The 14,235-nt window shown below is 44.9% G+C and overlaps 1 protein-coding gene across 6 annotated transcripts in view; it reads right to left on the bottom strand.

Moving 5' to 3' along the window:
* Positions 1 to 13,961, bottom strand: part of MKNK1 (MAPK interacting serine/threonine kinase 1) — a 49,511-nt gene extending 35,550 nt beyond the window's left edge. For 5 of the 6 annotated variants that reach the window (XM_055137336.1, XM_055137337.1, XM_055137339.1 and 2 more), the window contains exons 1-2: positions 13,860 to 13,961; positions 4,695 to 4,838 (exon numbers count right to left, since the gene is read on the bottom strand). The gene's annotated coding sequence lies outside the window, so the exon portion shown is untranslated. The remainder of the gene's footprint in view (positions 1 to 4,694; positions 4,839 to 13,859) is intronic. The other variant, XM_055137340.1, reaches the window with a different exon arrangement.
* Positions 13,962 to 14,235: the final 274 nt, after the last annotated feature.

Raw genomic sequence — 14,235 nt, 5'->3', positions numbered from 1 at the left:
AGTAAAAATGAAAATAGTTGCTAGCTCAGGTTTCAATTCAAATAATCTTATAAGTATTTTTTCTTGTCTCAAGCTGAACTAGCTATGGTTTCCCTAGCCCAGCAGGAGTTATCCCTGAGCAAAGAGCCAGGAATAAGCCAAAAACTAAAATAAAACAATAAAGTAGTATTATTGCAGTGAAGAATAAAATGACAGCTACTACATTTGAGTATTACTGCCTTGATCTATGCTAAGACACAAGCAGTTCTATCTACTGTTACTGTGAAACAAAAATAACATCTTAGTACTGTACCACGGTAGCACTGTTGTCCCATTCATCATGTGCTCGAGTGGGCACCAGTAACATCTCCATTGTGAGACTTGTTACTGTTTTTGGCATATCAAGTATGCCATGGGTATCTTCCCAGGCTCTGCTGTGTGTGTGGGGATACTCTCGGTAGTTTGTCGGGGTCTCTGAGAAGGGTGGAGGAATCAAACCCGGGTCGGCCGCATGTAAGGCAAATGCCCTACCCACTGTGCTATCATTCCAGCCCTTTGTACTATTAATGAAATTTTATTTTAGGGGCCAGAGCTATATAAAACAGAGGTAGGGGGCTTGTCTTGCAGAGAGGGGGCCCAGGTTTGATCCCTGGCATTTCATAGGTCCCCTGAAAACTGCCAGGAATAATTCCTGAGTGCAGAGTCAGGAGTAACCCTGAGTACCAAAACAAACAAAAAAACCAACCAAACAAAAAGCCTCAAACAACAACAAAACCAAAAAAAAAAAAAAAAGAAATTATTTTAACATTACAGATATCCTGAAAGGATTTCAAGGCCCCTCATGATCTCAGAGCACCCTTCTGAACCAACTACTCTAGGCAATGAGAATAAGTAGACACAGTGGAGCTGTGCTTCAGGGCCAGCAAACTGACTATGACATGCTGAATGCATTGGAGGAACTAGAGGATGAGAAAGGCTGCTGTAAGAGCCTGGAGGAAGGCAAGGAAGACCTGAAACTGAACAAGGTTAGTGGGGAATAGCAAGAGGAGTGAGATACAGCAGAGTGAGGAAAAGAAGCCACAGAGGCAGAACTGATCCTAGTTCCACCAAGTGATGAGATGGTCAAGACTACCAGCTTCCTTGAAGAAAGGGAGGAACCCTAACTGTTCACTATCACCACTGTCTACTATGGAGCCAGACCAGAGAGGACATCAACATATGTCTATGAATATATACTTATGAACTAAAGTCATGTAACCAGAGTATAACAGAAGGGAAGAATTTTAAAAAAATAATTAATTAATTAAATTTTTCTTTTTGGGTCACACCCGGCGATGCACAGGGGTTACTCTGGCTCTACACTCAGGAATTACTCCTGAGTAATTCAGGGGACCATACAGGATGCTGGGAATCGAACCCGGGTCAGCTGCATGGAAGGCAAATGCCCTACCCGCTGTGCTATCGCTCCAGCCCTGGGAAGAATTTTATTTATTTACTTATTTATTTTGCTTTTGGGTCATACCCAGAGATGCACAGGGGTTACTCCTAGCTTTGCACTCTGGAATTACTCCTGGTGGTGCTCAGGGGATCATATGGGATGCTGGGAATCAAACATGGGTCGGCAAAGGCCCTTACCTGCTGTACTATCGCTCCAGCCCCAAGAAGGGAAGAATTCAGGAAGGAGAGTCAATGTGGGGATGAAGGTTGTCTGGGGGTACTAACCACCATGGGAAAAATTTGTGAGGGGATGATTTTTGTTTATACCCAGCAGTGTTTAAGGGCTATTCCTGACAAAGTACTAGAGGGTTGCACCCAACAGTGCCTGGGGGATGATGTAGTGCTAGGGATGGAACCACCCATTGCCTGATGCAAAACATGTTCTTCAGGCCTTTGAACCACATCCTAGCCTAGAAACTTATTAAGACTTGTCATCCTAAGTGGTGGGTGTGGTGGTGACAATATACCCTTAAAACATCATTTGTATCACTTGTCATCCCATTGATCTTCAATTTGCCCGAGTGGGCGCCAGTAACATCTCCATTCGTCCCTGTTGCATGCTAGTGTATCCCAATGATATCTGCTCACTCCAGGAAGAAGGATAGCCTCAAACCGTTCATTCAGGGTTTTGACGAAGAAGGCTGACCATCTCGGTTGGTGGGCAGCCACGCAGTCTTTTGACGTCCCGTGGAATCCAGTCAGTAACAGCTCTAGTCCAACGGTCCTCTCTGAATCACATTACATGTTCGGCCTATTTGACTTTTGACACCTTGGCAAATGAGACAGCGTCCCTGATTCTTGACCGTTGACAGAAGTCGGAACTCTAGATTCCTTCTCTCACCTGAGTGAAACATGATGCTCCAAGCATAGCTCTTTCGATTCCTCTTTGGGATACCTGAATAGCGTTCTCATCCTATTTGCTTAGGGCCCCAGTCTCTGAGGTATATGTTAGTGCAGGAAGAACGGTGGAGTTGAAAAGATGTGCCCGGAGCCGGAGTTCTTTGTTCTCTTAACCACTTCTTCAACGCTCTTGAAGGCATTCCACACTGCTCTCTTCCTCCTGCGCAGTTCTGACACCAAGTCGTTCCTCATGTTGAGTTCTTGACCCAGGTACACATAGCTGCTGCATTCAGAGATGTTCATTCCATTGAGAGAAAATGGAACATCAGGGACTAGTTCATTTTTCATGAACATTGTTTTGCTGAGATTCAGTTGCAGTCCAAGCTTTCTACACTCACAATCGAAGTCGGCCAGCATTTGTGCCGCTTGGCTAATGTTTGGTGTTATGAAAACAATGTCATCAGTGAAGCTAAGGTGGTGTAGCTGCTGACCGTCTATCTTCACTCCCATTCCTTCCCATTCCAGTTGTCACATGATGTTTTCGAGGGTGGCACTGAAGATTTTCGGTGAAATGGTATCACCCTGCCGAACCCTTCTCTTTTATGTCAATGATCACTTCCTTGTAGAATGGTGAGATCCTGGTGGTGAATCTGTGATTCAGCTCACAGAGGATCTTGATGTACTGAGTTTGAGTGCCCTATTTGTCTAGGGCTTCAATGACCACTTTAGTCTCCATAGAATCGAAGGCCTTCTTTAAATCAATGAACGTTAGACAGAGCGGCATCTTGAACTCTCATGAAACTTCAATGAGGTTGGTCACTGTGGATATGGTAGATTGTGCTGAATCCTTTTTGGACCCACCTTACTTGCATGGTTGTCCTTTGTCTAGTGTTCTGCCTACTCTATTCAGGATGACCCGAGTGAATGATTTGTAGACGATAGACAAGAGACAGATTGGGTGATAGTTGCCGATGTCAAGGATGTCTCCCTTCTTGTACAACAGGACGGTCCTATTGGTTTTCCTTTGGGATGGAACCTTGCATTCAGACAGGTAGCGTGTGAAGAGCTGAGCCAGTTATTGACGAGTACTGGTGGCAGATTTGTCAGGTGTTCAGGTCTGACCTTGTCTGGACCGGGTGCTGTACGAGTCTTTTACAAACGAAATGGCGTGTTGAATTTCAAAAGGGAGGACGTTGGGAATGACATATCCATCCTGCGGAATTTGGTATGTGGGCAGGTAGATGTGGCTGTCAAAGAGATCCGAGTAGAAGTCATGAATAATCCTCTCCATTGCCCTTCTGGAAGATGTGATAGATCCATCAGGATATCGAGGGCAGTCATCTTGGTCTTGTAGTTGGTGAAGGACAGGCGAGCATTGCGAATACTTTTCCCAGCTTCTGCCACATCGGCCAACACTGCTGCTCTTCTCTCTTTGTTTTTTTTTTTTTTTTTGCTTTTTGGGTCACACCCAGCGATGCTCAGGGGTTACTCCTGGCTTTGCACTCAGGAATTACTCCTGGCGGTGCTTGGGGGACCATATGGGATGCTGGGGATCGAACCCGGGTCGGCTGCATGCAAGGCAAACGCCCTACTTGCTGTGCTATCGTTCCGGCCCCTGCTCTTCTCTCTTTGAGGTCTTCCTTTATCACTTCTCTGCACAGCTTTTCGAGCTCGGATGTTAGCTTCTGGTTGCCTGAGGCTCGTGCCAAATAACGTTGGCGAATGAGCTCGAGAGTTTCCGAAGACAGGCGTCTGTTTGTGGCTTTCCCACTCTCGGCATTCTTCGAGCAGTCAAGGAGGTGCTGAACCAGTCGATCATATTCCTCATCAATGTTGTCAACGACGGCATCTTCTCATGTTGCTGCAATAGTGCCAAAGAGCTCCCAGCTGGTGGTCATGCTGGGAGTTCCCAGCATCCCATATGGTCCCCTGAGTACCTCAGGGGTAATTCCTGAGTGCAGAGCCAAGAATGACCCCTGTGCATTGCCGGGTGTGACCCAAAAAAAGCCAAAAAAAAAAAATTCCCAGCCTTACAAGGTCCCCTGGGACTGCAAAGTCTGCTGAGTACCACTAGGAGTGACTTACCCCTCCCCACAAACACCAAGCCAGGAGTTACCCCCCGCTCCAAGAACCATGGGGTACAGCCTCCAAAGCAAAGTAAATTAAATAGACTTATTTTACTTTATGGTTTGCCTCATGACTGCCATGTTATTCTGGTAGAAATAACTCCCCTACAGTTAGTAGCTTGGTTAATTTAGGCATCCCAGGGAACTCTAACTGTCCAAATGATTACTAACATCATTGGCCCTCTGAAAAGAACAAAAAATTCCAGCTTGAAGCAATTAAGAAAGTCAAATAAAATATATATCCAATCTTACCTACAGATTTGTCCAATTTTTAAAAAGTGAATCCTCTGTAAATCTGAAGTTCCACATGAAGTGACATTCCTGTCAGGGAGTTGCTGTCTGTCAGCTATAGTCATTGTGTGGAGCAGACATCCTTCAATTCTCCACTGGACTCAGCTTCATCATATATGGCATGAAAATTATCAAAAAGCAGAAATAAGAAGGATATCAAAATGCTGATTTTTTCAAAGTTATCGCAGAAAATAAAGATCAACTTAAGTATTCCCTAAACCAGTGTGCTATACCAGTAAAATAGAAACATACAAGGCAACTGCAGATTTCTTTTCCTACTTAAAACACAGACATTTGAGCATTTGAAAAAATGTAATGCTAAGCATTTGGAGATTTAAAAAGGAGTCACGTAGGACCTTCTTTTTGCTGCTCCACCATGCCAAGTATAGTCTTGCCTCCAGCTGACATCACTGGCCTATTCCTGAAGGAAAGGCAGAGCCCCTCCCTATAGGTGAGTTCTAGCAATCTCCACACTTGACTGTTCCATATTAAAGACCCACAGCACAGCTCCTAGGCTACGTAGCCACACAATAGATCTACTCAACAAATTTCACACTGCTCACATTCCTTCTGTCATTCTGTAAGTATGGGAAGAGTATAAAGAGAGAAACCTTTAGCCTAATCCCTCAACATCTTCCAGAAGGAGCAATTACAAAGATTCACCTGCCAACACAGCAAGGACACTAGAAACCCAATGGGGAAAACATGCAGAAGCTCACCAATCTCAATGAATGGAAACAATTATCACTGAAGACATAAACACCACCAACCAGATCAGTAAATCTTCAGAAAATGTCTTTAGTGACATGAAGATGATGATAACTGAGCTTAAAGAAATGATAGCACAGGTAGTCAGCAAAGCACAAGAAAGTTTGAGTCAAACTACAAAAATGAAAGTAGTTTTTCTGATGGAAAAACTACTACAATCAGAAATTACAGAAATAAATCACATGGTAGGTGATTAAAAAAAAAAACCTCAATAGAGGAGCCTGGAGCCATAGTACAGTGGGGAGGGTGTTTTCTTTGCATATGACCTACCTGGGTTCGATCCCCGGCATCCCATATGGTCCCCTGAGCATGGCCCAGAGTAATTCCTGAATGCAGAGCCAGGAGTAACCCATGAGCATTGCCATGTGTGACACCCCCCCAAAAAAAAAAGCAAAAAAAAATTTGAATAGAAGCCCTGAATAGCATAACAAAAGCAGCTGAGCAAAACATCAAGGAGCTCCAAGATGAGGAAGAAATCACTAGGAAACAGCAGAAGGTGGAGCACCCAGAGGTGCTCAAGGACTTATCCCAGCTCTGTGCTTAGGAATGATCTATGGTGGTGATCGGACTATACCTGGTATTAGGGATCTAACTAGTCATTCACATGCAACACAGTGCCTGATCCCTTATCTTTCTGGTCCATTTGGATCTTTTCTTAGTTTATCCAGTATTTAACTGTACTTAGAGTCTGTAATATTGATATTTGAACCTGTCCATATATATGCATATATGATTCTTTCTCTAGGGGAGTCAGCTCTTTGAAGGCCAGCTCTTCAAAGACCAAGACCTTTTTCATCTTTTTATTTCTAGCATTTAACATAATATTGATATTAAAAAGGGCTCCAGGTAAATATCTGAGTGAATTACTTCATCTAAAAATATTTCTTCATTGTTCAGTAGAGATGTGAGCCCATAAAATAATCTTTCCTATTGTGCTGTTTTATTTCCAAACAAACCTACGCATCTAACGCTAAAATCTAAGGGTCTAAGGGCCAAAAGCTCATATCACATTCCTCCTTATAGCCATGCTACTTCCAGGTACAACTTTGAACACCTATGAGCTTTTAATTCCTTGCTTTTATTCTTTTTAACTTTATTTATTTAACTTATTTGGTTTTGGGGCCACATCTAGCAATGCTTAGAGGTTACTCCTAGCTTTACACTCAGGGATCACTCCTGGCTATATCTCATCATATGGGATGCCTGGGATCGAACCCAGGTTGGTTGCATGCAAGGCAAGGACCCGCTGTACTATCACTTCAGCCCCTATTCTCGAAGATACTTGGTCAAGTGGGCTGGCAGTTCAATGCTATGGCCTGAGAATGGGTAAAAGGTAATGGGTAAATGAGTGAAAGGTAAAAAAGACCAAGGCTGTTTAGCCTAGGGATGAGAAGATGAGACCTAACTTGATTCTGGCTTTAAATACACAAAAAGTTCTCAAGAGAAAATATAATCATATCTTTCCCTATAATCAGAAGAAACATTTCTGTATTTGTAGAAAATAAAACAAAATAGCTTAAGATGGGGCTGGAGCGATAGCACAGCAGGTAGCCTTGCACATGGCTGACCCGGGTTTGATTCCCAGCATCCCATATGGTCCCCCGAGCACCGCCAGGAGTAATTCCTGAGTGCATGAACCAGGAGTAACCCCTGTGCATCACCAGGTGTGACCCCCCCAAAAAAAATAGCTTAAGATAAGAGGGGTTTAATCCGGGGAGAAAGAAGAACCAAATTAGATACCACCAGTTCAAAGATAACTTTTTTGACAAGTGAATCAGAGCATTTTTGCACTTTTGTTGAAGACTGTGCAGAAAGGAATAAGTGCTGCTTTGCTCCTGTTAAATGTGGAGAGGTGGGTGGAAACACAAATCAGGTAGGATTTTCTGATGAGCCACGAACTTTTTACTGATCCTTTTGTACTTACTCTCTACAGGCACCTTCTGTCATGTCATGTTTTGTAACCTGTGATGTGACAATCTTATATTTGAAGGTTACCTTACAGGAAAAATGGGTAAAAAATTTAAAAAGGAAGACAAAAATGTTAAAGTGATGGACTGGAGCAATATAATAGTGGATAGGGCATTTGCTTTGTATGCATTTGACCCAGGTTCAATCCCTGGCACCCTTTATGGTCCTCTGAGCCCTGCCAGGAGTGATCCCTGAATGCAAAGCCAGGAGTAAGGCCTGAACACACAGGTGTGGCCCCCAAACAAAACAAAGCAAAAAGAGTAAGACAATAGGACAAAAGTACTTAATATGCTTTTTATCAATATAATACCTAATTGGACATTAGTCATTGTCACTGTCATCCCGTTGCTCATTGATTTTGCTCGAGCGGGCATCAGTAATGTCTCCGTTGTGAGACTTGTTGTTACTGGTTTGGCATATTGAATATGCCATGGGTAGCTTGCCAGGCTCTGCTGTGAGGGCTAGATACTCTCGGTAGCTTGCCGGGCTCTCCCAGATGGGCACAGGAATCGAACCCGGGGCATTAGTACTAATTATTAACATTATTACTATAAAAACTACCATTCATTGATTACCACCTATGTGCTAACAGGCCTAGTGGTGTTCTATCTAAGATATCACAATATCATAAAGTAGGTAATATCTTATAGATGAAAAAAACTAAGACAGTGAAATTATCTAACTTGCCAAGTCACACAACTAGCAAAACGAGAGCCAAGACTCAAACCCGGGCTGCTTAAACTAGGATAATACAGAGGCTAAGGTGGTTCCCTTGCATGCAGCTGAGCCCAGTTCAATCCAAAGCACTGCATATGATCTCCCCCCCACCCCCACATACACCCAAGAATTGCTAAGGGTCATTTCTGACCACAGAGCCAGAAATAGCCCCTGAGCAGTAGTTGGTATTATCCAAAACAAAACAAACAAAATAACCCAAGCTGTGCAACTCTAGAATCCATACACCTAATTGCCATCTTCAGACCTAACAAGGATAAGGCTGGGCATGTAGTTCAGCGGTGAAGTGCACACTTTAAATTTATAAGGTTCTGTTTTGATCCCTAACACCCTCTCTAGCCCCCACAAAAGATGAGAGGTTGGAACTGATATTCCGGTCTCAGTTTCCAGAATATGTTCTCAGCCACTATCTTATAGTATACTGCCCCAAGTCAGTAAAGCTTCATGTAACATTAGCAACAGATCTCAAAAAAAAGCCAAAATCATTCAAAAGTGAACTCAAAACTCCCCCTTAGAACAGAGGGAAAAAACCCTGAGAACAAGACCTCACAGATTATACTGAACAGAACCAGGGTTGATTCCAAGAGTCTGCTTTCCTCCATCATAGGTTCTTACTGAATTTGAGGGTGAGAAAATGAAGAAACATATGCCAAATGACCTCTCAGACACTTTAATAACGATCTGCTGATCTCACACTAGACACTGAGTATGAAAAATAAGAATTCAAAAGCCCCTGTAAAAAAATTTTAAGATTTTACCAGCTAAGAATAGCAATACTCAGATCTGAGATACTGTAAGAGCTGTCAACGAGTTCACACCAGCAACACCTAGATCAGAAAGTTCCCACACTATGTCAGTAAGCTGTTCACAGTTTTAAGGATGAACTGGATAATTCCACAGCTTTCTTATTGATGTGCTCATCAGGGGTCTTTTTTAGCTCCAGTCCAGCCTCCATTTTGTAAACAGAGTAAACAGGGATCTAATTACAGCGTTTGGACAGAGCTACTAATAAGCTTGTAAGTGATACCACCTACCTGACCAAAGGCAAGTCACTTTAATCTGAAATTAGGTTCTTCTCTAATTTTTCTCCTTGGTTTTTGAGTCATACCCAGAAGTGCTCAGGGGCCACCCTTGGCTCTATGATCAGAGGCCATGTTTGGCAGTGTCAGGATTTAAACCAGTGTTATAGCCACAGTTACATGCTAGGCAAGTTCCTTAACCTTAATCTCTCCAGCATGTTTCTTCACTTTTAAAATTGAATTTCAATACAAAGTGATTTCAATACAAAGATAGCAATTTTTTTTTTTTTTTTTTTGCTTTTTGGGTCACACCCGGCGATGCACAGGGGTTACTCCTGGCTTTGCACTCAGGAATTACTCCTGGTGGTGCTCAGGGGACCATATGGGATGCTGGGATTCGAACCTGGGTCGGCCGCGTGCAAGGCAAACGCCCTACCCGCTGTGCTATCACTCCAGCCCCGAAAGATAGCAAATTTTTTTAATGGAGATAAATATTTCCATATTCCAGGACTATGGGGATTCAATAAGTTATAGTATATAAAGATTCTAATACACTGCAGGACAAAGTAAACACTTGATAAATGTTAGTACTTTCCTCATTTCCCTATCTACATTTTGGCCACAATCTACCATAGCACTGTAGCACTGTCGCACTGTCGTCCCGTTGTTCAGCATTTTTGCTCAACCGGGCACCAGTAACGTCTCATTGTGAGACTTGTTCTTACAGTTTTTGGCATATTGAATACGCCACGGGTGGCTTGCCAGGCTCTATCGAGTGGGCAGGATCCTCTCGGTAGCTTGCCAGTCTCTCTGAGAGGGATGGAGGAATCAAACCCGGATCAGACATGTGTAAGACAAATGCCCTACCCGCTGTGCTATCACTCCAGTCCAATCTACCATATTTTAGTTTATTTCCTCTCTCCTCCACCACAAATATACAAACACACAGTTCAAGCCGCTCCTCCTCAGGAATTAACATCCTTCAAGGCCCATCATAAATTTTCCATCTTCAGGAATCCTTTTCTTCTTTGGTCATGTTGGAATTGAATTCTCCTTTTCTCAAACTCCTACTTTGTTTACATTCTTTATGACATTTACCATAGTCAGTCTGATTTCAATCATTTATGTATTTATCTATCTTCCCAATTACACAGGAGGGAGAAGACTCTAAGTAGACACAGAAGGGCAGAAAATGTGCTGTTTTTCTGTGTATATTTCTCAATACAAGGGTCTTAGGCATAACAACAGCCTGATATGTGTTTAACTAACTTTTTCTATTTTTGAATGGGGTTCCATATAGAGATCCTGCATTGAATTTATTCTAAAGTGTTAAGTTTACTGGCTATCTTAGTAATATGACTCTAAAGGTATACTAATGCTTCTAAAGTAAGGTCCACTAGTATTCTTATTTGCTGTATCACTGTCGTCCCGTTGCTGATCGATTTGCTCAAGCAGGCACCAGTAACATCTCCATTCTGAGACTTGTTGTTACTGTTTTTGGCATATCAAATACACCATGGGTAGCTTGCCAGGCTGTGCCGTGCAGGCGAGATACTCTCAGTAGCTTGCCAGGCTCTCTGAGAGGGGCAGAGGAATCGAACCTGGGTCAGCCGTGTGCAAGGCAAATGCCCTACCCGCTGTGCTATCGCTGCAGCCCAAAATTCTTATTAGCTTGTTTTATTCCCTCATACATTTTTTCAACACACTCTGGATTCCTCTCCAGACATCTCTCCAGATATAGGGATAAAACTGACAGGAAGATGCATCTCACTTACAGAGTTAGGGTGAACTGGGAGAAGGATCTCCGGAAACTGTTTTACCCCAGTGGTTAGGAAATGACTGCCATTAAAACCATGAAAGGGCAAGGAGAAAGCTCAAAGGGATGGAGCATATATTTTGTATGATGAATCCCCAAATTCAATCCCCATCACCAAATAGTTTCCCCCAATCACTGCCAGGATTGACTCCTTAACTAAGAAATTCGAGTAGTCCCCCAGCACCACTGGGTGTGGTTCCAAAGTAAAAACAAAACAAAACCAGATTAACAGCTAAAGTTGTAGAATACGAAAGTAGATGTGTGTGATGTCTATACAAATTTCCAGATCTATAAAATAGAATTTTGAAATGACACATTTGAAATAGTATATACTAAAGGGGCTACTCAAGTCGTAGTGCATATGCCTATCATGTGTAAGACACTGGCTTGTTATACCCCTGGTGGCCCCAGCATTATCAGATAAAGCCTAAGATCCCCTAAATACCACTGAGTCTGGTTTCTATAAAAATGGGGGAAAGCCCAACACAATATATGCCATATAATAAATGCTCAACAAATGTATTATACTAATAGCATAGAACACTGGAAAATTTTCATTTCTAGTACTAATTACTGTATAATCTTGATCAAGTCCTTTCTTCTCCTGGGCCCGTTTTCATCTGTAAAATTAAAGAGGTAAAACCAGGTGGTTCCTAAACACTTCTATCATCAACAATATATGAAATAGCAGTGATCCTACATTATATATAAAATGAACAATGTATGAGTATTTTTTTCTACGACCAACAAAGAATCTATTCCTTACGTTGAAGCTGCTGTCCAGGAAAAATGTAAAGTAAAGCTTGTGGACTCCAGATGGAGCAGAAAGGCCTGGAAAAAAAAACCACCTGTGTACTTTCCCCTGTGTGACCTCACCTTAGCTCAGGTCCCTGAGCACCACTACCAGCTAACAAACCAACAAAACTCAGCAAATCAAACAAGTAAGAACCTGAAAACACCAGGAGCAAGATAGAAAGCACTCTGGTGTGGTGTAGAATTCCTACACATTCTTGTCTTGATGTTAGTAATTTAGAGCTTTATGCATCTAAATGAGGGCTCTCCTTATTTATAAAGAGAAGGGGGAAAAAAGTTGTCAGCCGCCTTTCTGCGGCTGACAACTCATAAAAGCAAGACAGTAAAGATATGGCACTAGCTTAGTACACTGGTTTAGTCAGCCAGAGACACTGTAGAGGACTATTATGTCTCAAGTAGTGTAGGGATGAGACAGATATGTCCTTTTGTCACCATGTTCTAAGTACCAATGGTGTTGACACACCCTAAGCCTGATGGTGCTCAGCATTATATTGGAGGTTTGTCTTCTGCTGCAGAAACTGGGGAGCAGAGCAACTAATACAGCAGAGGAACCTGGAGAAGCTTCAGACATGGTCACAAGAGACATGGGCCTGGAAAGATGAAGAGGAGGGAATTCCAGGCGGAGGGAATACCAGCAAACAAACATGCAGGGAATATCGGAGGAATAAAAGTGGTGGCACAGGGTGCAGTCTTGGGAGAACAAAAAGGGCAGGACAGTGGTTTGGCAAGAGAGATGGAGAGTCTGAGGAGCCCAACTCTACGGAGTAGGTGATGAAGCCCTCCTAGGTTTGTGTGGAGGAAGCAGCTGATGCTGAGAACATCGTCTCAGGAAAGTGACAATAGTATCCATGAAGGTGAAGAAGGAATCCTGGACTAGATAGTGGTGGGGCCACATAACAGAGGCTCCCATGCCCTTCCTAAGTATGTGCTGGAATCCAGCAGCTTTTGTTCCCAGAGCCACCCAGACACAGCCAAGAACCCAGTTCACCCTAGATCTCAGAAGAAGCACTGAGGTGGGCAAAATTAAGGAGAAGGTTCCCAAATCCTCCAGCCCCTAAGGTTTCCAAATCCTCCAGCTTAGAGCTCCTAAGCTGCCCAGTATACAGGGGCAGAGCCAGAGGGTGGTGCTGAAAACACCTGGCTGGTTGGTGTGTGTTTTCCAGCTGCACCAGCTGCCCAGCCTGGCATTGGGCACATGAACTCTGGTCACTCAGTATTAGTTCCCTTTGCATCCTGCAAGGTCAGTTCCGCTGAAAAACCTCAGGAGGCGTCAAGTTCTGGGCTTCTCTGCAGCACCCCTCGCAGAAATGATCTCCTTTAGCGCAATCCCAGTTACCAAGTAATCAGCACCCACCTCCTGCCGTGTGCTAACCTGGGTGGCCCAAGGGATGGCATTCTGCATGCCGCTTTCCCCCCTCCCCCCCTCCGCCAGTCACTTCTGGGCCCTCGTTCCTCCAGAGAAACAAAAGCTCCGGGAGGTCATGCCTCTAAGTGGCCAGGTGGCTCCACTGGCTGACCCCAGTGTCAGGCACCTCCATACTGCATTCCTCACGCAGCGCTGACCCCTCTGACAGGACCTAACTCGCGAGACTCCGGGGACATTCGCGGTCCCGCGACGCGCCCAAGTCGGGAGCTCTGTCAGGAAAAGCGGTCACAGGAGTCGCGAACTCCTTCCTCCCCGGGGACCTGGGCCTGACGCGCGGCTGCCCCTGACTCGCGCCCCGCCACACAGCGTCGCGGAGACCGCGTCCTCCCCCGGTCCCACACTGAGTTCCGACCTCGAACACCTGTCACACCTCAAGCGCTACAGGGAGGACAACGCTACCCCAAGCTCGTCCCAGACGGAGCCCCGAGGAAAGTGCGAAAGAAGCGTCCCCGCCGCTTTGAGCTGTCTCCCCCTTAACAGGATCGGGTCGTGACCTCGCAGCTCTTGAAGGCCCCGCTGTCCGGTTCCCGGCACAGCGCCCCACTCCCAGCCCCCTCAGTCCCTGTCGCTCCGAGAGCTACCTCGCAGTCTCGCCTCGACTCCAGCTGCCTTCCCGCGGGGCCGGCGCGCGCACCTGCCCGGCTCTCCGCCGCGAACGCGCAAGGGGCGGGACTACCTCCGAGGGGCGGGCCGACTGCGGGCTAGGGGCGGGGCCACGCCTGCGCCAGAGGCTACCCTCCCCGAGGGGGTGGGCCGAACCGAGGAAATGCGCAGGCGTGGTAGGAGAAGGGCGGGGAGATCGCCGCGGAGGGCAGCGGGCTCGGGGCGTGGGACGCCGTCTTTCCGAGTCGGGAAGCCAGAGGGAAGCGCCAGGAGGGAGGCCTGGCAGCAGGTGTAATTAAGATTCACTGAGCGCTTCTGCATGCCAGCAAGGAACTGAAGTGCCGTTTTATGTAC

Source organism: Sorex araneus, chromosome 5 (genome assembly GCF_027595985.1).
Source record: "Sorex araneus isolate mSorAra2 chromosome 5, mSorAra2.pri, whole genome shotgun sequence".
Classification (NCBI taxonomy): Eukaryota; Metazoa; Chordata; class Mammalia; order Eulipotyphla; family Soricidae; genus Sorex; species Sorex araneus.
The sequence above is the reverse complement of the archived record's forward strand: the minus strand, read 5'-3'. Positions and strand labels throughout refer to the sequence as shown.